The sequence below is a fragment of the Cricetulus griseus genome, chromosome 2, assembly GCF_003668045.3.
Source record: "Cricetulus griseus strain 17A/GY chromosome 2, alternate assembly CriGri-PICRH-1.0, whole genome shotgun sequence".
In the NCBI taxonomy this organism is placed as follows: domain Eukaryota; kingdom Metazoa; phylum Chordata; class Mammalia; order Rodentia; family Cricetidae; genus Cricetulus; species Cricetulus griseus.
The window spans coordinates 148010903-148037839 of NC_048595.1; positions in this window are offsets into that span (position 1 = coordinate 148010903).

The following is a 26937-nucleotide window of genomic DNA, read 5'->3' on the forward strand; positions in this document are numbered from 1 at the left end:
CTATGCACGTGGCATGCATGGGTCAGGGGTCTTTTCTTGCTGCCCTGAGCACTTGGCTTGTGAGACAGAAGTTCCTCTGCCATGTGCCATGGGTTAGAGTGTGCTACTGTGGAGTCCCCTGTCTCTGAGCACATGGTGAGGCAGCTGCTCTGAACTCCAACCACTGCTGCAGCCCTCACAGCTGAGCCTAGCCGGTGCAGGTGAGTCTATCTCTATCCTTACCTGCCTGTCTGTGAGGCATGCAAAGTGGGGCTCTCTCTGCCCCAACTGCCCCCTGCCTTGGGTTCTGGCACGCGTCGGGAGTTTCCCTGCCCTGAGCACATGGCTTGCAAGGCCACCATTTGCCCGGCCTTCTCTGTGCCCCACACACATGGTGTGCAGAATGTTGGGGCAGGGAAGCACGGGGGTCTCTTTCCCACCCCTGCATGGGCAGAGGGTCTGGGCTTATCAGCAGCCCAACACCAAGCCTCTGCCCTGAGCACACGGCACAGGGCGGGTGAGTCAAAACAGAATGGCTGAAAGTTATTAAAAACTACAAAAGGGAAATGTGAACTATTTGCTATGGTTTTTCATATCTACAAATACTAAATTTTAAAAATTGGTAATATAAGTTAAAATTTTAACCATATTAAGTTAATTCTGTTTAAAAAGTTCTGTTTGTTTCTTAAGTAATTTATGTATGCTTGTTTTAAAAAGTTCTGTTTCCTGGCATAACCTAAGTTCTATTACAAGTATAGAGCTAAAACAAATGGTGCAGGTCACCACCATTTTGCAGCCAGCTGCATGGCAAGCTGGCCACATGGCTGGCTGGTAGCTGAAGTTAAAAAAAGATACTTGAACTGCCATCTTGACTAAAGGTGACCACATGGAAATTAGGAGGTACCATCTTATAAACAAGTTTTTCAATTAAGATTTAAAATGTTAATGCTTCCGTATATTACAAAAAGACATTAATGTTTGTGCTTTTAAAATGTTAATGCTTACATTAAAGGATTTTAAATTTCTTTTTAAAAACAGCTTTTTAAATGTTTATGTTTTTTAAATGTTTTTATTAATGTTTGTACTTAAAGAGCTTCAATTTAAAATAATTTTTAAGCAAAGCCTGACAATGTAAAATTCTTTTATACGAACTGCTAATCTATTATAAGATGTTACAGTTTATGTTTTCAGAAGTTAAGCTTAAGCAAGCAACTAAAATATGTACATGTAGCTCCTGTTTAAGGGATATAAGGTAATTCTATGCAGTTTTAAATTCAATTGTGCTAAGTTCAACTATTTTACTAAGTTAAACCAGTTACAGTCAGACTGAAAATTAAGTAATTACAGAAATAAAACCTTTCCTAGCCACCCGTGTGCTTAAGGCAAGTAACTAAAACAGACAGACAGACCCCTAATGCTTCAGAGACCTGCAGAATATTAAAACGTTGTTTTAGAAGTTTATGATATCAGACAGACTACCAGATCCTGACAGTGACCCAAGGTCTCCAAAGAAGATTATGAGACACCCCAGTCCTGCACCTGGATAATGATGACGCTGACCAGTGAGCGAGATGCTCAGATGTGATACTTGCTGCCTGCCTGGACCCGGCCAAGACTGTAGACAAAGCTGCTGGACACTGGAAAATTGATTGTACCCCTTTGCCTAGACAAAACAAGGTCAGTCTTTTCCATGTCCCTCTTCCACAGAGAGAAAAAAAACCCCAAAACTCTCACCTTATAGGCCTGGCGAAGATTGCTGTTCTTTGGTATTTCTGCCTCCAACACTAATGGAGAGACTTGGGTATGGCTAACTGTATATGGACTGGCTCCTGTCATTTCTTAATAGATTCAGAAACTGTATAAAATTTACCTTCTCAGACCTCTGAAAGTATTAATGGTTGTCAACTTGGCGGCATCAGGCAGTCAGATCCACTATAGACTACAGACAGCATGTTAGCTGATAAAGTAATGACTAACTACTGTTCAGTTACAAGCTCAAGGTTTTTAGGTTTATTTTGGTTGTCATCTAAATACAAACTTAAAGGGCTTTTCATCAGGCCAAAGGTACCGCTGTCCAATCCATACCTGACTCTCTGGACAGAAGAAAAATGTGCACACTTCTAGCCCAACTTTATAGTTTTTGCTAGGACTCAAAGTTTTAACTTCTGTTCCCAGTTTAAACATGTCTTAAACAGGTTTCTGCTTCTGGCAGACATGTCTGAGTATCAGTTGCCTGCTTCTAAGGACAGCAAGCCCTGGACATGCTGTGGATGTGAACCAGTCCAGCTGATATGGACATCCCCTGTCTCTTCAACAGAGTCTGCCAACCAGAAGCTCCTGATGGATTCCCCATTGCCTAAATTCCCCTTTTTGTTTTTGACTAGCATTTCTGCCTTTTTAGGTCCCAAACGACGCCCCAAAGTCAGCAGGAAGTAGCATCGGAAAGAATACATAGCCCATTTCCCCTGGTTGAAATGCTAAGCCAAAAGAAAACTCCTTTACATAGGGGATGCCAATGTCCCTCCCCCAGAGAAATCTGTCAGCTAGTTGCTTTCAGGGCCTGCTAACATTCGGGCCCTGTATTATTAATTCCCCGCCAGAAACCAAGGGATTGGTTTTTGACAAAAAGTCAAAGGGGGAAATGAAAGGGGAAAAATTAATAAAGGTCTAAAACCTAGACTCCAAAGCCCAAAAAGAAAACTCTGAGTTCCCAAAAGGCAGCTCAGCAGACAAGATTAAACAAAGGTCCATGGGACTCCAGCCCTTAGAACAGATATCATACCCTAGAATGGTGTCCACATTCCTCTGGTCCAAAGAGGATCAGATAGTTATCAATTGCAGAAGTCCCCAGCCCAGGAGATAATTAACAAACTCATTTCCTCTGCAGCATCCTGCTTAATTGCACCTTGCCTAAAGCATACAACAGGACATTGTCCTGTCCTGTGTAACCATAGAAGTTCTGTAATCTTGAGGCTTCCAGCCCTTCGAGACCAGCCTGGTCTACAAGAGTTAGTTCCAGGGCAGCCTCCAAAGCCACAGAGAAACCCTGTCTTGAAAAAACAAACAAACAAACAAAAACCAAAAAACAAAAACAAAAAACAACAACAACAAAAAGAACACCCCTCAGTCGAAAGTGGGTGCTCCATTTGTTCCCGAACAAATGGGGTCCTTGCTGCAGCTCCTATCCTCGAGTCAATAAAGAAACCTTTGTCCTTACATTCGGTGAGTTGTCTCCTTGTTGGTGGGTTCTTTAGGGGTTCTGAATTCTGGGCACAACAGTTCTTTAGTTGATTATTTCTAAGATGATTCATGGGTATATTGGAGACTTACTGGTCAAGTTTCTATACTTACTTACATGTTTGAAAGTTTTAGTATTGGCAAGTTAAAAATCCATAATTGAAATCTTCTATGAATTTCCATGCATTTTTCAGGATTAGAAAGAACAATTGGCAAAACAAAACCAAAAAAAACCAACTTAATGACATACCTCCCACAACCCCCCCCCCCAAAAGTTGTTGTCTCATATCTTCTTATAGATGCCCATAGAGCCTTTTGCTTTGTTTTGTTTTAGATAGGATCTCATTGCACAATCCTGGATGGGCTGGAAATCATTACATAAGCCAGGCTGGCCTCAGACACATAGAGATCAGCCTGCCTCTGCTTCTTCCTGGATTGTGTGGATTAATGCCATGCACCACCATGCCAGGTTTATTTTGAGTTTTTAAACTTAAATGTGTTTATTGAAGTATTATTACATATGTGAATTAAAAACCTATAATTTATTTCAAATGCAATGTTTCAGAACAAAGACATATCTGCAAACTGTATTTTAAATTTCTATTTATTTTTGTGTTCCAATGCCTGAGACAAGGTTTTCTTTATATGTAGCTTTGACTGGCCTGGAACTCACTGTATAGACCAGGTGCCTCTGCCTCTGGAGTACTGGGATTAAAGGTGTGAGTCACTTGGCAGCAAACTAAATTATAAGAGTGAGTTAAAAAGAATAATGAAACCATACTTGTCATGAAACTCTAGAATAGAAGACAAAGGAAAAATAAAACCAAAGTTTCATGTTACAGTAATGAATTTTAACAATCAACAAACCAGTCCACAGAGTCTGACAGCTCTTCTCTTTGAGAAGTTACTTTCTTTCTATTTTCTCTAGTTTACCCACTCCAGTGACCAAACTCTGACTAGGACATTTTCCTTTACTTCGACTTCCCTCATCACCAAACAGTGACAGTTGCAAGCACAAAGGACAGGACAAGCCCAGCAGCTGCAATGACTTCTACTTCCTTTTGCTTTAAACACACCTTCTGTCACAAGGGCACTAGAAGGACAGAGTTTGGTTTAAGCACGAAGCAGAAAGATTTTGCTTCCTGTTGATTTCAGGGTCTGTCAGTTCCCTGCTGTGAGAAGTCTTCATTTAAAAGGAGGGAGGAGGCAGAAGAAAGAAGAAACCCTGTCAGACAAGGACTGAAACCTCATGGGGGTTCTATTGAATTCTGAAGCTTTTTTTCCTTCAGGGTATTTATGTCAATGTCTTAATAATAGAGACAAAACAGTTTGTAGGCCTGGTGCATGGACACTCCCACCAGAAAACCTGAGTGAAGTGGAGAAGGCCAGCCCTACCTCAGAGCAGTGCTGGCTACATAGTATGGGTGTCTTCTGGTGAAGACCAGTTTTCAAAAGACAGGTTGAATGTTGTTGCTGCTAAGGCTGGAAGGAAAACATCTTTGAAGAAATATTTGTTTACTGCTTACTCCCACCATGAATCCTGAATTCATTGTATATGCATACTGGGAATATTTCCACCCAAAGTCAATTAAATCTTATTTTCATAATGTTTGAATGACCTTGCACTATAATTGCAAACACATTTCTGTAACCTAAAGTGGTTTCCTGCTGGGAATACTGCTGTTATGTTTCAGTTGTGACAGTCATTAATTATTTCTATAGATAAATGAATAAATAAACAACTCAGTTCCATTTGTGTTTTGATAAACATGGAAGCAAATGAAGAGCTGGAAGCCATTAGTCTGATTTTGTAAATGTTCTCTAGGTAGCAGAATACTGTGCAACACAAGTTGTGCTGTAGAGACAGCTCAGGAGATGAAAGCCAAAAGGACCAGAGTTTGAGCCTCAGAACCTAAGTTAAAAAGTGAGGTATATAGTGTGGGCTTATAGTCACAGCCCTGAAGAGACAGGTGGAAACAAGTGAGCCTGGGGCTCACTAGCCAGGCAGCCTAATCTAGTTGGTGAGCTCCAGGCCAGTGTGAGACCATGCTTCAAGCCCCAAGGCAGACAAATCTGAGGAATAACAGTGGAAGTTGACCTCTGGCCATCCCACACATGTGCACAAATGCACCTGCACACATAGGAACAACAGGTTTCATGATTACAAATGTCCAGTACCATTCATGTCTCACACCTTAGCCAGCATCGTTCTCCTGTTCCTTGGTCTGCTTACACTGTGGCCAGGCAGCATTTAGAGCCTACTTTGTATTTTACCTTGTGGGTGAAGAATTACCCTGGCCATTTGTTTTAGTCACTTCAAAAATATGTTGCGTAAATATTTTCAGATTGCTATGCTACTACACTTGTAATAACATCATTATTAATGTCTGTTCCTTGACTTGATTATGGGTGAGTTGAAGGCCTGGGCTGTGCCTTTTCTACCATAGTGATACAGAATCTAATGCAGAAACTGGAATACGAAAGTCTCTTATGAAATAAAACATATTTAGCAGACAAGGTAAGTCACACATGAAAAAAGCTGCAGGTCAAGAATCCCTTTGGAAAGTCAGGGAGGTTTTCCTTCCTTTAGATTTTGAAATAAATGTATAGACTTTAGCATTTGAACTTCCCTAGTCTAAAAATCTGAACTCTCAAATGTTCTGAAGAACCTGCTCATGTTCTGGGTTTCAGAGTTTGGGACTAGGAATGCGCCATGTATGTTTGTATAACACATATGTGATAAGCAACTTATATCCAAAATTAGATAAAAATTCAACAGTAAAAAATAATAAGAAATGAGCATACAATGTGAACAGATACCTCACTAATATACAAATAGTCAACATGCACTTAAAAGATGCTCTGATATATGTCATCAGAGAAATTCAAATTAAAGCAATAGTATTGTTGTGCCCAAATTCTGAACCCCAAAATCACCAAGAGGCCCATTTCAATGTAAAAGCAATGAGTCTTTTATTGCAGTTGTTTAACAAGCTAACCCCATTAGATAGGGCCTTTCATCCATCCACCATGGGGGATGGCTGGGGAAAGACCCTGAGAAAACACGGGACAGAGATCTTATAGGACAGCATAAGGGGAGTGTATAGGAGTATGCACAGGCTCAGGATTGGTGTGCTTCCAGTCTTGGAGAACCTGTCTTGTGTTGATTGGTCAGCTGGTTGTTATGGCCTATGGAACCACCCAGGGTGGTTGCTATGTTCTGTACATCACTGCTGTGCACTTGTCCATAAAGCACACCCAGATCCCAAAAGCACAGACCCACTAGCTAACTTCTGATTGGCTCCTTGCCATGAGGTGGGCATCTGACCTCCTAGTGACCAAGGTAAGGTCTGGCAATGATGTGTTAGGCTGTTATGGCTGCCAAAACGGGGAGCCTTTCAGTATGATACCTTTCTGTATCATACTGGTCCTTTCAGTATGATACCAGTGTATGGCATGTTGTCACTAATTTTTAACTATTCAAGCACTTTCAGAATGTGTATTCCTTTGGTTTAGTTTGTTTGGTTTGGCTTTTTTTCCAGTATGCTTTGCATATCCAAGTTCTGTTTGGATTCACAACAACCCTTGAAGTGCAGTAAGCTTATTTTCTTATGGTTTGGTATGCAGACATATATCTATATCCACATACATGCACACTTATTCCCTATAAGGGGTATGAATGAAGTGGCTTACTTGCAATTATAGCAAAGAGAATACTGAGATAGGACAGTACAATGACTATGCAGTGGAAATGAGCAGAGATTTGAAGGATTTTTCTCCATGTTTACTTCTTCTGTTTTTCCTTATACAACAAATTCTTGACAACCAGAGGAACCCAGATTCTCGACTGAACTCACCCACTGATCAACTGGGGATCTGGAGAAGAAGAATAATCAATTTCTTTAAATTCACATTTTTGTTGACTAAATGCATCTGAGCTCAGAGAATCTCCGAGGGTTAGAACTTTCCAGTTTTCTGGGAACATCTGGTAGTAGTAAGTTCCCAAAATACTATTGAAATTGATACTGTTTTTCTTCCACTTGGAAAGGAATACCTTGGTTAACGTAGCTTACAAATACAAACAATACTATCTTCAACTCAAGAAGTTGCAGAGGTTTGGTGGGCAGCAATCATGGACAAGACTCTAGCTCTTGGCTCTTGACCCTCTCATGGACCCACTATTAGCTGTGTTTGGTTTTTTGGACCAAGAATAGTTTCCCTGAAGTCATGAGTCTGGTTTGCTGCTTGCAACAAGGTCAAAAATGGTACTCCTTTTTCTTTGTGTTCAGAGAGAGGAAGAGAAAAAACTTTCCTAACTGAGGAATAGGAATCTATCTTGTCAGTCTATTGCACTTGAATGATATGCCTTCCTTCTCCTTGAGTAGTTTCCAGGGTCATTGCACACACACACATTGAGTACCTTAGATTCAGAGGCATCTGTTAGGGATCTGGGAATTGGGTCTACTTGGCTTTATTTACTAGGTAGGGAAATGGGGAAAAAATCAGTGGAAATAAGAATGACTAGACAGCATCTAGGATGGGAAACTAGTAGTGTTATTGAGTAGTAGGCAAAAAATAGGAAGTCAACAAATGACAGTTGTTCTCCATTGTTCACCAAGTCCTGAGAGTTTTATTACTCACCAAATAATGTTTCTATTGGTTTAGTATTTTCTCTAACTGCTCAGTCTATATAATGTTACTTGGATGTATGTTTTTAGGATTGACTACTTAATATTGGATAATCAGCTGGTGTGCTCATCCCCAGAAAAGACCATTTCTCTGCTCTCAGCATTTTGTAGTTGCCTGTAGCTCTTTGTGTAGGGTTGAGTCCATGTGGGTTTTTCCCTAACCACTTTGGCATGTTCACTGGTGTCATCTTGTTCAGCTCATGTTTGGTTAGTCAGGTTGATGAGACTTTATGGGGGTAGCTTCTGATATTACTAGAAGACACAATCTCACAATCAACTCCTCAATTCTCTGGTTCTTACAATCTTCCCACCCAACTCTTCTACAGTGTTCCCTGAACCTTAGGTGCAGGAGTGTTTTTGCAAATGTGTCCATTGGGACTGAACTTCACAATTCACATTTGATTGGTTGTGGTTTTCTGTAATGGTCTTTGTCTGTCACCAAGTGAAATTTCCTTGATGAGGGGTGAGGACTACATTTATCTGTGGGTTTAAGGACAAATGTTTAGATTGTAATTATGAATTATGCTGGCTTAGTAAAGTGGTGGTTGTAGTAGCTTCTCTTCCAGGAGCCATGATGTCACTAGCGATGAGTAGTTGTCTAGGTTTCCAGTACCAGGCATGGTTTTCCTCTTGAGTGGGTTTCAAGTATAATGAGAGAACTTTTTGCTACCACCAAAGTGTGTGTGTCACTACTGTGTACCCTGACAGTTACTGTCCCATGCTGGCCGTTGTGTTTCATATTCCTCATAGCTGGATAGCACTGTTGGTTGGTTGTCTCCTTTGGAAGATTTCATGGCAATTCCATGCTTTTGTTTTCATTCTTAGAGAGCACAGAGACACTTGATTTTAGAAGAGTAAAAGCATAATTCTTTTTGACTCTTTAAGCTCCAGTGTATTTCCAAATCATGACAGTATATATTGGAATAAATGTCTCAGACTTGGAATGGAAAAAAAAGTTCTCATGTGACTTTGATTACCAAATATGTGGGAAACTTAACAGTAAAAATAAAATAAAGAATGAAGCTAAAAGACAACACTAGCAGGGAAAAAAGAAACCAAAAGAGAAAAATTAAATATCTCATAGAAATGGTTAGTGAGCAGTCCCAATTTCAGCAGTTGTGCTCATCCTCCCATCTCCACCCGCATGGGTTTTACAGTGTGGCTTTGAACCCCAGGGCTTCTTCCCAGGTTCTTTTTCTGGCTCCTGTGCCCTAAGTTCTTAGTGGTGTATCTTCAATGCCAAGCACGTATCCTTAAGGGAACTTCCCTTCACTTGCCACCAAGGTATGACTAGTCACAACCCCCATGTACCAGGCTCATTTCTGTTGATGTACTTAATTTTTATAGTTCATTGCTGTTACTACACAGAGCTAGAATTTGAAATCAGGGCCTTCAACATCTTCTGTAAATTATCTGCCAATAAACTGCACCTATTCATTATTGATTTTAGTATGAAGACTAGTTGATTAATACATTCGCTATCCAGTACTGTAAGTCCCAAGAGAAAGGAGAAATTGCTTCATTATGATAAACACTGTTATTTCCCCTATTTTTTTTTTTTTTTGGAGGTAGGGCCTTTCTATATAACCCAATCTGACCTTGAACTCACAAACTCCCCATCTCCACCATCAGAGTACTGGGATCATAAGCATGTACACCACACTTACACACAAAACACTATTTTCTTAAGTCCCAGTAAGGTCTCTGGCAAAAAGAAAGTAAGAAAAAGATGAGAGGAAAAAGAAAGAAAGTTAAAAAAAAACCAAAAGGAAGAAAATGAGATATAAGAAGAGGAAATAATAAAAGATGAAAATTTTCTGGTTTGAAAACCATTTTTAGAAGTATTTGTTTTTGTTTTTAATTTATGTGTATGTGTGTGTCTTGGTGTGTACGCCACATATGTGTATGCCATATCACCTGGAGCTCAAGCTGCAGAGGGTTGTAAGTTGCCCGATAATGGTGCTGGGAACTGAACTCAGGTCCCCTGAAACAAAAGCAAGTGCTCTTAATTGCAGAGCTGTCTGTCCAGATCCCAGGTGTAGAAAACATTTCTTTGTATGTTTTCTGTGGTTTAACATATGGAATCTGGGGGGCACGTGACGATGGGATTAGGAACACCTTTGGGGAAGTGAAGTGCTAGAATGAGTCAGACGGAGAATTAACTGAGCCCCTAATTGCTAAATTCACTTCCACCTCAAAATTATCTCAAATCCAACATATTATAGTTGGGTATATGATCTGGTTCCAAACTTTCACTCCTATCCCAATCCCTCCCTCTCTCTCTTCCTTTAAAAAGGATTTATTTATTTAATTTTATTTTTTATGTATGAGTGTTTTGTCTTTGTGCTGGCTAGTTAACTTGACACAGTTAAAGTTATTTTAGAAGATGAAACCTCAATTGTGAAAATGCTCTCTGTATTAGTCAGGGCTCTAAGGAGGGACAGAACTTATAGAATGAATCTATATATACACACATATATGCATATATATTGGTATATTTATATATATTTATACACATGGGATTTATTAGACTGGCTTACTGGCTGTAGTCTATCTAGTTCAATAATAGCTGTCAACCAACAGAAGATCCAGGAATCCAGTAATTGTTCAGTCCATGAGACTGGATGTTCCAGGTCGTCTTCAGTTTATGTTGTAATCCTGAAGAAGTAAGCTCTAATGCCAGTGAAGGAATGAACTTGCCAATGAGAGCAAGCAGGCAAAGAAAGCAATCTTCTTTCTTCCATTTCTCCTAACAGAAGGTGTGATCCAGATTAAATGTAGGTCTTCCCACTTTAAAATACCTGGATTGAAAGTGCATCTTCCCACTTCAAATGATTTAATTTGAGTTAATTCCAGATGTAGTCAAGTTGACAATCAAGAACAGCAATCATAACCTTAACAGATTAGCCTGTAGACAAATCTGCTGTGCATTTTCTTGATTGATGATCCATGGGGAATGGCATAATACATTGTGGTTAGTGCCACCCATCAGTTTGTGGCCCTGGGTACTACAAGAAAGCAGGGTGGTGCAAGCCATTAAACAACATTCCCTGTAGCTTTTTCAGCTCCAGGCTCTAGGTTCCATGCTGCTTTTGCTTATACTACAACAATAGAAGTATTAACTAAGACAGCCTGATTTTCTGTATGTTCACAATTTGCCTGTCAGAGATGACAAGGGCCTGTCAGATCCAATAGTTACAGATGGTTGTAATCTACTACCTGGGGCCTGGGAGTCAGACCTGAGTCTTCTGCAAGAGCAGCAAATGCTTGTAACTTCTGAGACCCCTTTCTAGATTCCCTTTCCTTCTTCTGATATCTCAGTAACTACCACCACCCCATCCAAATGCAGTTAACTCTTTTTGATAGATTCACAGTGCAATGGTGATGAGCGATGTGGGTTGTATCCTACTGTAGATGTGGGACCCACAGTGATTTCAGACTCTGAGAGACATTATTATTGTGTTGAAATGGCAATGTATTTCTCATAACCTTTTGGCTAAGATTAGCGATAGAACCGAAAGTAGTGAGGGAGTTGTCACGTATGAAATGTATGGCCACTGTTCATAGCAATTGATTTAGGCAGAGAATGGATAACTCATAACAATTTCAGGAGCCAAATTAAAATAGCCAAATCATATGTTTTACTAAACTATTTAAAAGCAGATTGTAAGCATGCCAAGGATGAGATAGATGTGAGAGAGACTGACTCACCTTGTATGAGCTGCAAGCAGGGCAGAAGGACCATGTGGCTTGATTTCTGGATTTTTCTCTCTGAATCATAATTCCTCTCAGTTGATGATCTAACTATTAAAAAATCTCATTAGATGAAATGTATCCAGTGTCAACACACTCACTTGCTGAACCCAAGAGATACATTTAATATTCCTGCTGCATGTTGGGAATTGCCAACTAGCTTAGAGAATGGCATCAGTCTTTCTTGGAATTTCTTGAGCCAAGCATAAGCTGGGCTAGAATAAGAACATGGCAGATGCTGCTAAAATAGTAAAGGGTGGCCAAGACTGTAGCTTTTGGAACTTGGGGAACAGATCTGAGATTTGATCCTCTCTTTTTCCATCCCTTGCCATTTAAGCACTATTCTTATTTGTTGCAACATAAAATCCATTTACTTTACTATATTCCACATGCCTTAGAAGTTACTAAATTGCTCTGTATTTAAGAATTCTTGTGTTATTATGTCTGGATTTCTGGAGCTGCTTGTCTACTCATTATGCACAATTAGTATATCTTGCAAGTTTCCTCAGTGTTTAGAAGTTGTTTGCTTAATTACTATGTGTGCTTAATCAACCTTGTGAGTTTCACTCATCCCACTTATTTTGCTGGCTTTCTACACCAGAAATAAATATTCTTATGTGATATGCCAAATATGAATTACATTGCATTTGGATATTATATGGAGGTTGAAGGATCTTAACTATATACATATGTACATATATATACATATATATGTTCATACACACATATATATAATATATATGTATATATATATATATTTCAGTATATTTTAATGTGCATATATTTATGGATGTCCACAATATATGTGTATGGAAATTGAACTCAGGGCTTTCTACTAAACACACCCTACCATTGAGGCACTAGATTCAAATCTACATTTTTGAAATAGAAAAACTCAAGAATATGTCGAAGTATCTGAAATATCAGCCCATTTTCAGCTTGCTATTTTTAAATCCACTAGTTTATTTATTTTGGGCTCTTTAGAAAACATAGCAGTTGCTCCTAAATAATTAAGTTCAGCTCATTTTACCTGGCTTTTATTTTGAGATTTTTTTTTTTCCTTCTAGAATTTGCACTTGATTTTGTTTCTACAAAGGCCAACTTGGTGAGTCAATGTGAAGGGAATCTGGATGCCTCCAGCATGGTAAGCATGACTCTGGTAGGCTTTGCCCTTCTCTCCCATACCCTCTGCCTTGCTAAAAATGGTTAAATTGCATTCCTAAAGCCAGCCAGCAAGCTCTATTCCTTTATTTGGCTGCTTCCTCATCCTAAGGTTGAGGTCCAGGTGTGTATTGAAATCCAGCAATCAAAAGGTCCCTTTGACTGCTTAATTAACATGCCCAATTAAAATTAAACACCTCATCCTAATGTGGGGTTTCCCTTCGTACATTTACAAACTGCCATTTTCTTTTCTTTTCTTTTCTTTTCTTTTCTTTTTTTTTTCCTATTGTGGGAATTACCAATATGGAGCAAGGTAAAAATACAAGGGAATTGATTAGGGAAAAGCCTTACTAACAGAGTGACCTAGCTAGCTGGCAGGACAGCAGTAAGTACAGCAAGCCGAAGATGAAACTGAAGAAGGGAAGCCATGTGAGTGCCCCTCACTGTTAAACCTTTCCCTACCTCACCCTGACCACTCCCTAGCCAGCCCCTAGCAGGCATGGCTACAGTGTCCCCTACATTTTCCTCTCCATTTTTTACTTGAATTAGAAACAAGATAGTTTTACATGTCAATCCCAGTTCCCTTCCCCTCCTCTCCTCCCCTGCACCCCCAACTAACACACTACCTATCCTATACCCTTTCTGCTCCCCATGGAGAGTGAGGCCTTCCATAGGGGTCTTAAGAGTCTGTCATATCCTTTGGGATAGGGCCTAGGCCCACTCCCTTGTGTCTAGGCTCAGGGAGTATCCTTCTATGGGAAATGGGCTCCCAAAGTCCATTCCTATGCCAGGGATAAGTACTGATCTACTACAAGAGGCCCCATAGATTTCCAAAGTCTCCTCATTGATGCCCACGTTCATGGGGTCTGGATCAGTCCCATGCTGGTTTCCCAGCTATCAGTCTGGGGACCAAGAGCTCCCTCTTGTTCAAGTCATGTTTCTGTGGGTTTCACCAGCCTGGTCTTGACCCCTTTGCTCATCACTCCTCCTTCTCTGAAACTGGATTCCACTTCAGTCCAGTGTTTAGCTGTGGGTGTCTGTGTCATCTTTGTAGATCTCCAAACATTTCCCTAGTGCTTGATTTTTCTTTAAACCTATAATGGTTCCCTACATTATGGTATCTCTTTTCTTGCTCTCATCTATTCTTCCCCCAACTCAACCTTCCTGTTCCCACATGTCCTCCTCTCCCCTCCTCTTCTCCGCTTCTCATTCTCATAGCTCCCTCTCCCCTCCCCCATGCTCCCAATTTGCTCAGGAGATCTTGTCCCTTTCTCCTTCTCTGGGGGACCATGTATGTCTCTCTTAGAGTCCTCCTTGTTTCCTAGCTTTTCAGGTGGTATGGATATATCTTCTAGTTGCATCCATTTTCCTAGGAATTTCAAGATTCCAGTCCCGTCTCCTCCCCCCCTCCATTGTGTAAATGTACCACATTTTCTCTATCCATTCTTCAGTTGAGGGGCATCTAGGTTGCTTCCAGGTTCTGGCTATTACAAATAATGCTGCTATGAACATCGTTGAACAGATGTCCTTGTAGGAATGTGCTTCTTTTGGGTATATGCCTAAGAGTAGAATTGCTGGATCTTGTGGTAGACTGATTCCCATTTTCTTGAGAAGTCGCCATATTGATTTCCAAAGTGGCTGTATGAGTTGGCACTCCCACCAGCAGTGGAGAAGTGTTCCCCTTTCTCCACATCCTAAACTGCCATTTTCTTATGTGTCCTCCAGGACAAAGACACCTGTTCCCTCTTCCTTGTTTGAATCACCTTCTACCTCATCCTCTAGCTTCTGTTTTTGACTCTTAATTCCTGCCCTCTGCCCCTCTGGGGCAAATAAATCTACTTTGTGCTGAGAACTTGGCCTTGGGGGTTCTGGGATAATACTTTTTCTCTCTTATGGAGCAGAAATGACTAAAAAACATCTGTATCATAAAAACCACCCCAGCACAGGTGACAGTTCACAAAATCTGGGAACCTGGAGCTCACTTCACAGCCTACACATAGATCAATAGGTTGGAGAGTGTCCTTTCCAAGTGGTTCAGTGGTTCTAAACCTCTTTTGTGCACCTTGGCTGGTTTCTACTCCAAGAGTCTTCTTTGCAGCTTGTCTTGTCTTGAGAGGGTCTCAGACTTCCTCTGGCCACACCTAGTGAATCTGGTCAGTTTTAGGGACTTCCTGAAACTATTTTGAGTTGTTTACCTTCCTGTTTAAAGAGCTTCCCAGAAGAGTGGATTATTTCAATCTCTGAGGAAACTTACACAACACAAGCAAACTAGGACAAAACAATTTACAAATGTACAATGGAACAAAGAACAATCCTGACAGGATTTATAGGTTGAATAACTTGTTCTGTTGAAAGGGCCTAAAACAAGAATGGCCAAGAAGAGAATGAAGGGGTTGAACTCTTTTACTCTCACAACTGAATTTAGGTTTCAGTTCTATGAGAAGGGCAAAACAGGGATCTCCCCCAACAAAGGGCTATTTATCCACAATACCCTGACATTCAGGGATGAGTGAGAGAACAAACACAAGGCCTAACTCAGCCCCACAAATCCCTGCGAAGTGTAGTAGGCTGGCGCTACAAGTGGAAGAAAAAGTTTTAGTCATTTAGGGGGTTTTGTGACCAACATTTGCCAGGTAGTGATATGAGGAACCTGATCTAAGTGCCCTGGTGACCCAAATTCTATATCCCTTATCCTATTCTTGATATAGGATGGCTTGAGGGAGGGACATTCAATATCCCCACTGTCTACTGGATAAAGGATATAGGGATTTGGGCGAGGGAATCTGAGGATTGAATAAAGACAAGAAAGTGGGTCATTATTGCAAGGAGAATGCCATTTATTTCAAAGGAAAGGAGACTTATATACCAGACAGCAGCCATAGTGGAAAAATACTCAGGTCAGAGGTTCATTCTCCCAAGCCCCCTGGGCAATAGGTATGGACAGATACTTTGCATTCTTGCATACAGGCATTGTCAGAAGGAGGGAAACAAGGGAGTAAATTCCTAGTCACGAGATGGTCAGCAGACCCCAGTGGGGAAGGGCACAGCATCCATTACCCTGTATAATAGTTGCAGTAGCAGCAGAAAAGAAATAGAAACTGGACAGGAAATCCTTGCCCTTGGCCCCTCTTTACCATGTTTTACCCCTGTCAGGAGGAGACTTGGAGGAGGAAATTTTCTCAATACCTCCCCCCTATCAACTGGAGACTAGGAGAGCCTTGGGAGAGGTCAGGTGTCCTCTTCACATGCATGTCCATTTGGGAAGGGAGGAGCCACTGGAAGAGTATGATTCAACAGCACTTACACTGTGAGAGGTGGGCCTTCCCCATGTAGATGGCAGACAGTGGCTGGTCCACTGGACCTATAATTGGAAATTGCAGAACCCTAAATTCTCTGAGAAGCCTGGAAAACTAATTGACTTGTTAGATTCTGTCATCTTTATCTATCAGCCAAACTGGGATGACTGTTTCCAGTTACTCCAAGTCTTCATCACACACAAAAGGGAACACATCCTGGTGGAGGCCCAGAAATTGGTCCCAGTCACCAGCAGGAGACCAACCACAAACCTGGAAATCATCAATGCCAGCTTTCCCCTGACCTGACCTGACTGGGACTTCAACAAGGAGGAAGGTAGGGAGAAGTGGAAAGTCTGCTGCCAGACTCTAATGGGGGTTCTTCAGTCAGCCACAAGGCAGCCCACAGATTTGTCTAAAGTAAGTCAGATATGTCAGGGACTGGAGGAGTCACCAGGGACCTTCCTAGAAAGACTTATGAAATCCTGTAGAACATATTCACCTTTGATTCTGGAAGTGCCAGTGAATCAGTCTGCCGTTAGCCTGGCTTTTGTCCATTGGTTAGCTCTAGACATCAGCTGCAAGTTACAGAGACTGGGTGGATAGAAGAATGGGTGTCATGCATGAGAAAGGTTTTATATGAAGGTTAGAGATTTTGTGCAGGGCAGGAAGTTAAAGGAAGCTTTGAAAGCTGTGGGAGAAGAAAAGTCTAAGGAGGAATGCCAGGGTGGTTAGTATAGGTTAGGGGGCTGATAGAAGTCAGTAGGCTAAGAGGGAACACAGAGGCAGGGAATCTAGAAAGGCAAATGAATATGAATTTGGGTGAAATGCTCAATTGGAGGCAAATCCATTGTGAGAACTAGGCATATGACTGGAGGCTGTGGGGGTAAGCAGGTCTATTGTTGTTGGCTAGATAGGCCCTCAGGAGGTTCGGGATTCATAAGATTATGGGAGGACATAAACCTAGGTAGAGCAGCTAGAGGCTGGGGATGACAGAATTTTGGGAAAGGCAGAGAGCTCTGAGGTGGTTGTCACAGGGTTCGAAGGGGATGTTAGGAGGCTAACGAATGACAGAAATCTGTAGAGAACCACAGGATCTATATAGAGTAGAAAGTTAGAAGGCTGGGAACAAAGGCAGGAGGCTCCAAAAAGTGAGGGCCTGGGGGAGAGGGCAGGAGGATTATGAGCCTAGAGACCCATTGGTACAGAAGAAGTGAAAGAGGACAGTAAAGTGAGAAGGTGGGCAGAAAGATCAGGGTGAATGTAATAGTTGAGAGGGTGGCAGAGTGCTTGGATTTGGGAGCCTGGGAAGGATGAGAGCTGGGAGTTGTAACAATAAGTCTTTCTGCCAAGTCGCCCAAGCCCTGCTGCCACTAGGGCACTTTCTGCCAGGCTGCTCAAGTTCTGCCTGCTGCCATGTTAAGGTCCCAAGTAACACAGAGTCTTATATTAGGTACAAATGATGCTTGGCCAATGACTAGGATTTCTCATCTGTTAGCTCAGTCTTAATTATCATAAATCTATGTATTTTATAAGCTTATGTTATCCGATGCCAGCGACAAGTGTCCTGTCTTCCCGGGCTCACATGGTGACTTTGAGCTTTCTCCTACCTTTCGCAGAATCCTCCTTGACTCCTATCTTGTTTTCCTATTGGCCAACAGTATTTTATTTATCAACCAATATGACAATCATACACAGAAGGACCTCCCCCATCATCTCTTTTCTGTCTAAATAAAAAGAAGGGTAACTTATCTTTTATAATAACTGAAGAAAACTATAACCATAACTATCTGTCTTCAACTCCATCAAAGACCACAGAAGGATAATATATAAACTCTAGAACTGACAGAGAGATCTCACTGCCTGGACAGTCACCCAACTTTCCTCTGTAATTTTTTGGAGGGGCATCCATCTTCAGCCTGTAGGCCACAGTATGTCTGGCACACTTCTCCATTTCAGCAGGAACCCATCAGGATTGTTCATCTTGTTTATTAAGTTCAGCAGTCAATTTCTTGTGAGTCCTGCATGTCTAGTTCACACAGCAGCAAACAGTCCAGGCAAGAGCAGTTTCTTGCCATGTTGAAGGCAAACTCCATATTAAGTTTCTTCAATGCCCATTCTCCTTTCTGATGTAATTGGTGTGCCAGAAGCAGTTGTGTCTCACTGTCAAGAAAAACTCTAAATCATTTAAATGCCATATATTTTGTAGGTCTCTGAAAGGTTTGAAGAATATGCATCTCAAATACATCTCTGTATGTCTAGAAAACCTAGCTAACCTAATTATAATTTTTGTCTATTATAGGTGAATATATAATCTACATTTAATTATGCATTACATTTTAAAAGATCTGTATCAATACAATACCTAAACAAGAGGAGACATATACATATTACAAAATTAACCTTAAAGTTATATCAATAAATGAAAATCCATACCAATGAAAAGTATTCATTCCTATATCCTATTCCCCTTTTTGCTTTTAAAAAGAGATTGACTGAGATCATTACCATTTATAACCAACCCCATTTAAATGAAAACAAGCATTTATAAACAATATTTGGGAATTTGTGCGTTGTTCATTCCAAACTGCTTCCTGCTGGTTGGGGGCGATGTCCATACCTTGGGGATCATGATAAAACACAGAAATCTAGCTGTAGTCATCCATGGCTGCATCATCTCAGCTGTTTTGGATATAGGATCAGTTGGACCGATGCTTCAGGGGGTCTGGTCTTGCTTGATCAAACCATATTAGTCTGGAAGGAATCCATAGCTTTCTATTTTCTGTGGAAACACAAGAAAGAAATCTTTTCCCAAGTAGCATGTTCTTAAACTTAAATTTTGAAGTCAAAGCATTTTTAAAATGTGTAAGTTGGATTAATTTAGCAGCATTGATAATCAAATGTATTGCAGCAGCTGTAGCTCTTTCCTCGGCAATCAAACAATTTAAAGACAACAATATAGGATATAGTATCCAGACTCTGTATTTTCCATCTTTACGTGGCTTTTTATTATTCTATTCCTTTTACTTTTATTTTTTTCTTTTATGAGACAGAGTTTCTCTGTGTAACTTTGGCTGCCCTTGAATTCACTCTTGCCTTGAAGTCACAGAGATCTGCTTGCCTCTGCTTTCCTAGTGCTGGGATTGAAGGCGTGTGCCACCACACCCAACTACCCTATTTTTTGCCTCTGCTTCTGGAATGCTGGGATTAAAGGCATGTGCCACCACATCCAGCTACTCTATTTCCTCCTGTATCTTTTTCTCTCACAAGCCTACATATATTTTTAAACACACTGTAAATCATTAGAGGTTTTTCAAGTCCTGCTGCCACGTGGGCGCTTTCCGCCAGGCAGCCCAAGTTCTGCCCGCTGCCATGTTAAGGTCCCAAGTAACACACAGAGACTTATAGGGAGCCTTGTGGTGGATGGAGCTGACAGACAGAGGGAAGTTTCCTGTTTGAAAGCCAGTGTCTGGCAGAGGGCAGAGGACTCTGGTAGTATAGTCTGTGGAGGGTGACAGAAATTGACTAAGGAGAACAGGGGCCTCAAGGTATGATTTGTGCTGAGAAAATGTACAGAAACTGGGAGATCCCAGAGGATAGGTAGACCAGCTAGGATCCTGCTGACAGTACCAGCTGATCCTGAAGCAGAAAGGCAGGGTCTAAGGAAACTGGTTTTGGGGTATTCAGCACTTAGGGATGGGGGTGGGGAAAGCAGAGACCGGGTAATAGGCCTCTTCTACAGAAAGACCAATGCGCTTATTGCAAGAAGCTGGCATATTGGAAGAATAAATGCCCTGAATGACAGGACTTTGGGACAAAGGTATTAGAGCTTGGAGAGCTGAGGGGATAGGGCTGGGCACTCCTTCCCAAACCTTGGGTAACCCTAAAAGTGGAGGGGAGGCCCATTAATTTCCTGATGGACACAGGGGCACAGCAATCCATTCTAAAACAACCTCTGGGCCAGATGTCCAAAGAGCAGTCATGGGTATAAGGGGCCATAGGAAGGAACCAATATTCATGGACTTCCCAAATATTAGTGGAAATAGGAAAAGGATGGATAACCCACTCCTACAAGGTCATTCCTGAATGCCATATGCCTTGCTGGGAAGTGACCTGCTGACCAAAATGGGGGCCCACATCCACTTCATTCACGTTGACCAGGCTGGTTGTTGATTGCATATGTGGTCTTTTTTTTTGTGGGATAATCCGCAGACCCTAACAATAGTTAGTGGTTTAAACAAATCTAAAAGCCTGAATTACCAACCGATAGCTTCTGCATTTAAATTAGTGTTTAAATTTAATACCAAACTGACCTCAGCCAAATGACTAAAGGTGTGACTTCTAAGTTTCTACTACTATGAGGGGGCACACTTGGACCTGATTTATTATCCTCCTATGTGCCCAGGAGTATTAGAAAGACAGAAAGCACAGCTAGTTGCTGAATTGTTGATCATGATTGTAAGGGACAGAATTTTGAAGGTAGGGGTAAAAAGAACTAGAGTCCTGGGAAATTCTGGAATCTGTTCAGAGCCGTTTCTTTCATTAATGTGTGGGTAAAAATGCATATTAATGTAGAGAGTTGAGTTTCTTATTTAGATCAGCTTTCAGATTTTAATAACATACATTTAGGCGTCAGCCCAAACATATTACTGTGTATGTACAGTTGTGAGTGACAAGGCATTCTGAAGTAGTTGTATAGGAATGGGCATTTACCATAGGGTAAGATCACAAGGTAGATGAAGATACATCTTGTTTAGGAGCAACAGGAACTAGAGATCTGGACACCGATGAAGTCTTCCATTCTCTTTCTTGCCTCTTGGTTATTTTTCAAGTTGGTTTTATGCTCTGATGTTGCCCTATGGAGGGAACAAGCTCTCTATAAACCAGGGAGTGGTGGGATTTATCACTGTGGCATCTACTACTAGAGAAAGACCAATCCTCAGTGTTGGATTCAAGTCAAAATGCCCATGCAAGTAATCTGATTGGCTGCTTTGGGGTCAGGTGTCTCTTTTGTGTTAGTCAACTGTATGTATTGGTGATGCTGGCTTGTGTCTATAGTCAGCACAGCTCTTGTGGACCCAGAGATTGGAGTTGTTGACTAATTGGAGAGTGGGGTGCTGGTGAGGCACTGCTGTGTCTGTCATGTCAGAGTTCCTGTTTTAAGTTTAATGTATTCTATACAACAGGATAAAGTTCTATAGGAGTTTATTAAACAAGTACATTATTTAGGCATGCTTTTTGTGGGGAAAAAAATCTTGGCACCCCAAAGAGCTCATTGCATTTCCAGAGAAAAATGTAAAAACAGGGCATTGAGTTAGTATAAAACCTGAGCAAGGCACACTGAGTGAAGACACTATGCTTTAATTTTTGCATGTGGGTTTGAGAATTCAGAGTGAAAATACATGGTGAGATCATTATGACTAAGAAAATTGCAAGTCATACTGAAGGAAGAGGTTTGGAGAGGCTCCAAAGAATTGCCAGTTAACACTGTCCCTTTAAAGGCCAGATAACTCAAATCTGCAGCCACAGTGTTACTTTTGAACTGTACTTGACACCTATAACTGAATATCTTTAACTCCCATATGCCTGGAATTTTATCGAAAACACTGAGAATACAGTCCACATTCTAGACATTCTTAACCAGTCAACTCATCCACAACACAAATGGAAAAAATGTATTTTCCCTCTAACGCTTTCCATAAACCGTTGAGCACTCTCCAAATCTCTCATCCTTTGGATGACAAGAAGCAGCAAGAATCATGTCTCACAATGTGATGAATGGCATACATGACTTTAGAGAACAAACTTGGTTGATTTTCTAGTTACTGAGGTGTGACATTATGGGTAGCAAAGGGAGCCAAATTTGCTCAGTCTGAGTGGAGGATGTTAAGAACATAAGTTACTGTGTGCTGAGGGGTAGTTTTTCCAGTTGTAGAACTGAGTACCAGGAGCATGGGTGTCCTAGGGTGATGCTAAAATAGCTACTAGAGCTGAAGATTATTTTTTGTGTGTGTGGGGAGAGGTGTTCTCTGTGGTCTGGAGAATGGTCTATAATAGTCATTTTTAAAATTGTGAATGGATGAGTTTATTAAGCATGTAGAAAGAAAAAGAACAAGTAATAGATATGTATATAGATGATAGATAGGTGATAGATGATTAGATAGGTAGACAGATAGATAGATAGATAGATAGATAGATAGATAGATAGATAGATAGATAGATAGATAGACAGAAGTAGCATGCAGAGAGTAAAGTATCATCAAATCAGGAGTGGACAATATCCACCAGAGGCAATTGTAGTAGCTTGATTAGGAGATCAAGCAATGGGCATAGCATCAAATCAGGGGGCTTACAACAGCAAGCAGCAATGGACTGGGCAAGTTTAAAAAGCTGGAGTTCCCCATCAGAGCTTGCTTTCTATGGATGAGCTTCTCCCTTCCTCTTCCCACCACAGAGGGTTTTATTTCACGGGATAAACTATAGTAACCTCTGCTGGCAATATTTTATCTTTTATCTGTACTTGCTGCTTTCCCTTCTCTTGCCTATAGAGCCAGGAGGCTCCCTAGATGAGGAGTCCCTTGAAGAATACTCATACAAACATGCTACTGTCTCAAATGAAATGTGGATGATGCTGGTTCTATACTATTTCCAGAGTCAACTTCTCAGGTATTGTGTCATTGTGTGTGTGTGTGTGTGTGTGTGTGTGTGTGTGTGTGTGTGTGTGTGTGTGTGTGTGTGTGTGTGTGTGTGTATGTGTGCTGGAAATGATAGAACCTAGGGACCTATGTATGTTAAGTACTTGCTTTGCATTAAGCTATATCCCAGAGTCCTAATAGTGCTATTTTAAGCAACTTTTGATAAAGTGAAGATTCACTGTTATTCTCTTAGAAGTGGTTTACAATAATTAGAGAATAAAGATGAATAGAGGAATATGTGTCAATATAAGACAACACTGTAGTAAAATGTTTTGTTTTGTTTTACCCATAAACTGACCAAAAGGGGGTGGAAACAATATTAAAAACCATGCTGTCTGCCCTTCCCCTATAATGAGATTAATGACTACCTTGGTTACCATTCCTAGAGCCTTCATCCAGTAGCTGTTTGAAGCAGAAACAGGCACCCACAGCTAAGCACTGAACCATACTCCGGGAATCTAGTTGTGGAAAGGGAGGAGAGATGAGCAAAGGAGCCAAGACAGTGCTGGAGAAACCCGCAGAAACAGTTGACCTGACTTAGTAGGAGCACGGAGACCCTAGTCGTAAAGCTGGGGAAACAGCATTGGACCAAACCAAGCCATCTGAATGTGGGCGCCAGCTAGGAGGCCAAGACAGTCTATGGGACCTCTAACAGTGGAGTCAGTGTTTATCCCTAGAGCACAAATGGACTTTGGGAGCCCATTTCCTATAGAGGGATACAGCAAGGAGAGCCTAGGGCCTCCCACAAATGATATGATGGACTTTGATGTCCACCGTGGAGGGTCTCTCTATCCCTGGGGAGGAGGTGGGGAAATAGGTGGGGAGGTTGGTGGGGAACATGGGAGGATGGGAGGGTGAAGGAATGGGAGGATGAATACGTAAATATGAATGCCTGTAAAATAAAAAAAATTAAAAAACAAAAACAAAAACAAACAAACAAAAAAACATGATTTCTGAAAGGCTTTGGACATGGTTGAATGTGTCCTTTCAAAGTTCCTATGCTAAAAGCTTGATCTAGTGCTGAGGCAATGAAACCTTTAACCATAAATGCTCTGTGGAGAATAATTAGTCCTGGGGCATCCCTCAGTAGGATTCAATTGTGGCCTCAGGAAGTGAGCTAGTTTTCCTGAGAGCAGGTATTATAATTTGAATGAGAACTGTCCTCTGTAGGCTCTTATGTTGAAACACATGATCAGGTTACTGGTACTGTTTGGGGAGGTTTTGGAACCTTTGGGAGGTGGAGCCTTCTTGCAGGAAGCATGTCATTGAGGAGTGTATAGCCTCTCCCAGTTCCTGTTTGCACTTCTGCTTTCTGCAGCAGATAGAAATGTCTGCTGCCAGTTTCCTACTCTGGCCTCCAGCTGTCATGCCTTTGCCACTGCTGTGGACCATCACTCTGGACCATAAGCCAAAGTAGACTCTTCTATAGTTGTCCCTTATCAAACTGTCATATCATAGCACAGAAGACAACTGCTACATCAGGCTACTAAAGAGTTAGGGCACATCCTGTGCTGGATCACTCCAACAGTGTTCTCTCTGCTGTGTTGTGACCTAGTGAGAAGGACCCTCACCCTGTTCACGAACCTGCAGAAACGACAGATAAACAAATGTCTTTATATATGTCTTTGCTGATAAAGGGATTTTGTTACAACAGTCCCAACAAACTAGTACAGTGTGCATAGGAAACCGGCTTTCATTACGTAATTTATGGTTTGCAACAATTAAATATGGGTAGTCTATGATTGTGACTAGATAAGCAGAGGTTTAGATGTCCATTAGCTAATGTGTGTTTACTTAACATGGGATCCTCACATTACTGTGTAAAGGATGCCAGAATTTAGGGCACAGAAATAACAGCAAGCATATATTCTCATGGAAACTAAAACTTAAAAACATTACCCTGTTTGTCAAAAGTGGTCAGGATAGAAGACTAATACCGACTATAGAGCCAGGTGTGGAGCTGTACACCTTCAAAGCCAGCACTCTGGAGGTAGAGAGTGGCTAGTCTCTGGGAGTTTGAGGTCAGCTAGGGCTACAAAATGAGACCTGTCCATAAACAAACAAACAAACAACAGGGGTAGTTTTGATGACTGGAAAGATGGTTCAATGGTTAAGAGCATGTACTGTTTTGGGAGTAGACCAAATTTTGGTTCCCAGTACTCAAAATTAAGGGTGACTGACACCCACTTCTGGCCTTGGGTGCCTGTACTTACAGGCACATTACTACTGCCCCTCCTCCTCTACTTAATTTTTTCTTTTTAAGTAAAAAAATAAAATAAAATAACAAGATAGAATGTTGAAAGTAATTGGAAATTGCTAATTTCTGTTATGGCAACAAATATTGTGTTTGAAAATGTGCTTTAATTTTGGAAAAAAGAAAACTGCCTTAAGCAAAATTTTAAGTCATCCTTGACCTCAGATTTTTAGGTCAGATTTTTAGTGTGAAAACTGTAGATATTCAAACCATACCTGATACATGTGAATTAGATAGTCACAGCATAGGTATTTGATTCAATATTAGATGTCTTCTGACTTACACATAAATCCTAGCATGGTCTCTAACTAACGGACATTATATGGAAAAATCCCCAAAGCCAGCTGAGAAACGGCCTAAAATTTAGAGATTGGGGATGGTTGCCCCCTCTCTACGGATGGGAGCAATAGATCTCGATCTATATCTGATGTTGGTATTTATGTTCAAAATTCTGATTTAGTTTTCCTGTAGTGAAACTGACTTCCAGCAAAAAAGAATAGTTTCACAATGCAAAAGAGAAAAGAATTTCAAAATAACACTTTATGAAAATACAGTTTAAAACTAGGTAATATCTCATGAGCATGGACGGCAGTCAGTGGGTTTCATGTCATTCCTCATTGTTTTCCTCAACATTGTTTTTAAGTAAAAAGTGCTCTCTGAATCCATGACATAGCAGAAGACTTTTTAAAACATTGATTCTTCTTTTAAGTCTTGGTTGGCTTCTCCTAACTTAGAAAAGTTTCAAAAAAAACATGGAATTCAGAAAATTCTGTAACATCAGTTTCTTATTTATTATTTAAAAAAAGAGACTTTATAAGTAATCTGTAAAGTTTGTTTAAACAGGGTTATTTTGAAATGCAATAGACATATGATAATTTTATCAGCAAACCAATCTCTATATAGAATAATTAATATTTATAAAGGAACAAAGTTATCTTAGATTTAGAAAAATATGTGTGGCTTGGATTTAATATTCCCACTAGATTTGGTTTTTCTTTCTTGCTCTTTTTCCCCCTTCCCTTGGAGGAGGAGAACAAAGAGATGGAGATATTTTTCCCCTATGGCTTCAGAATTTCCAGAAATGTTCAATCTCTTTATAAGATGTTGCTGGTTTGGGATGCAATCATCTATAAGACCTGGCATTTTCCTACACTAATGAAAACTTGGCAAAGTGGTGAATTCTGGAATGCTAAGTGAAAGGATTTGTACTCAGTTACAGTAGAATGTAATGCTGGTTTACAATTGGTTCACTTATTCATGCTTAAATATCTATTTTTAACTCCCTTTTTTCCTTTACAGCAATGAGTTTTAGAAGACAGTTGCTCAGGCCAGAATCCCAGAGCCACCTCCGTGCCTTGCACAGTCTCTGTCTGTGACTCTAGTGTCCAGACAGCCTTTGGAAACTTGCATAGCAATGAAAACTATTGTGATAAAACACTTTGGCCTTCATCTCTAATAGGAGAATCAAAGTCTCGTCCTGCTTTTCATTAGTATCTTGTCATACCAAGAACTCCTGTAAAAATAGTTATTTCATTATCTCATATACAATTGTGACACATTTGTGTTTGCAAGCATAGTGGTGCACTCTGGGAGCTAAGTGGAAAGAAAACATGACTTCATAAGTCTGTGTCAGTGAACACAAGGAAAGCAGCAGAAAAGAAATTAAGAACTCACTAACATGACACACAGTCCAGAAAGCAAGTATCAAGCAGACACATAAGCTGCTAGGGAGTGGTTATAACACTCTGAATTAACTCCATCTTCCTACTGCAAAATATTCAAAAGCATGATTTTTTTCATAGTTGGGGCCAAGAAGTATAATGAAACAAACTACATTCTACATAATTTTGAAATAAAGGTTTGCTAGAGAGAAAGAT